We start from the raw sequence: 1,855 nt of genomic DNA, 5'->3' as shown, positions 1-1,855 counted from the left end.
TTTGTTGAATGTGTTTTGGGAACACATATTTAATTTAAAATGCTGTCATACTTCAAACATGTATCGTGAACCTCCTAGACACCTCTTAGGTTCCACCAACTGTACATTGAAAGTAAAATGGTCCTGACTTGGGGATTCTTCCTGGGAAAGCGACATATTTAATTTAAAATGCTGTCATACTTCAAACATGTATCGTGAACCTCCTAGACACCTCAGGTTCCACCAACTGTACATTGAAAGTAAAATGGTCCTGACTTGGGGATTCTTCCTGGGAAAGCGCAATTTAAATTGGGGGTGAGGGGGAAGGAATGTGACAGTCTCAACAATGGTTGCTATTCTTACTGTAGTGGTTTTCCTATAGCTTCACACCAGACCTATCCTTTCTTCAAATAAGAGCAGTTAGTAAAACTAAAAGTATTCAGTTGCAGCCTTGGACTGCACGGAAATCCTGGGTAGGGATGGTCAAGAGCTACCAACTGGGAAGACCAAGGATTGGCCTACTCACTGGTACCTGGACCCATTGTGGTCTGCTTTGTGTACTTTGGCAAACTGGAGTCGTAGACTCAACTCACCTTCACCAGCCACGGGAGGACCGGGCTCCAGAGGAGGTCGACTTCATGGTAACTTTACATCCTAAAGCCTTACACGATTTTTCTTCTCTTCACTTTGATCTCTTCCACCTACCCCATAGGACTGGAATCGCGGCCTTTCTTTCAGGTCAGGGCCCTTTCGGTATCCCTCGGGGACAGGACTGAAGTGGGCAGCTGGTTTTCCCTATGTGTTCCTCCTGGGCGTCTCAGAAGCTCAGGCTGACCCAGGCCGTAACTCCGGGCGGGTGGGACCAGGAGGAGCCGGGGAGGATGCGTGTATCGGGGTGAGGGGAGGGGGCGGAGGTCGGGCGACCGCGTCGGGAACCACAGTCAAATCCCATTCTTCCCAGCGCACTTTGCCCCTACCCCCGGCGATGCCCAGGGAAGCCCAATACAGTGGCCCCCAAAGCTTCTCTGCAGGCTGGACCGAAAGAGCCGTGAATTCCAGAAGGGGCGAGGGGAGCCTCGCTGAGGGGCCCCAGCCCTCTGCCTGGCTGGCCGTCCAGGACAGGCTCCAAAGAGGCTGATTTCGAGGACAAAACTAAAGAAAAGGGGCAAAGGTAAAACAAACAAACAAACAAACAAACAAAAAACACCCCGTGATCTCTAGATTAAAGCCTCAAGTCCTAACGTCCATCGGAGCGGTGGCGTGGGGGGTGTCGCGAGTTGAATGGACCCCTGCGCCTTTCCCATCAGGAGAGCCGTCGGTCCGCACAAGCTCAGATAACGGGACCGTGCGCGTCAGTGCTTCTCGACAGGGGGCGATTTTGCCCTCACACGCCACCGCTTCTACTCCCCTGCCCCCGTCTCCTTAGGGACACTGGGCAACGTCTGGAAACGTGTTTGATGGTCACGACTGGGGGAGGGGGAGGGAGCGTTTCCTCCTGGCCTCTAGTCCGCAGAGACGAGGGACGTTGCTAAACACCTTGCAATCAATCCACCGGAGGAGCCCTCCCCCACAAGGAATGATCCGACCCAGAATATCGATGCCGTCGAGGTCGACAAACCCTGGTGTAGATCAACATCCGCACACTGGGCCGACGACAAAGCACGAATTCGTGACTCCAGTAATTGGATACCGGGTCTGAGGAGAACTCCGGCGTCAGCGAGAACGCTCAGGTTTTTGGCCTGAGCATGTGGAAGGATGGAGTCGCCGTGAACTCAGATGGGGAAACCGCAGGCGCAGCAGGTGGGAGGGAGGAGGTCGGCGATCGGTTCAGTGCCCCGAGCCTTGCTTCGGAGGTTTTCACCCGGGCGGTCTGCGC

This window comes from Galeopterus variegatus, unplaced genomic scaffold, assembly GCF_000696425.1.
Source record: "Galeopterus variegatus unplaced genomic scaffold, G_variegatus-3.0.2 Scaffold28447, whole genome shotgun sequence".
Taxonomy (NCBI): domain Eukaryota; kingdom Metazoa; phylum Chordata; class Mammalia; order Dermoptera; family Cynocephalidae; genus Galeopterus; species Galeopterus variegatus.
Note: the sequence above shows the minus strand (reverse complement) of the source record.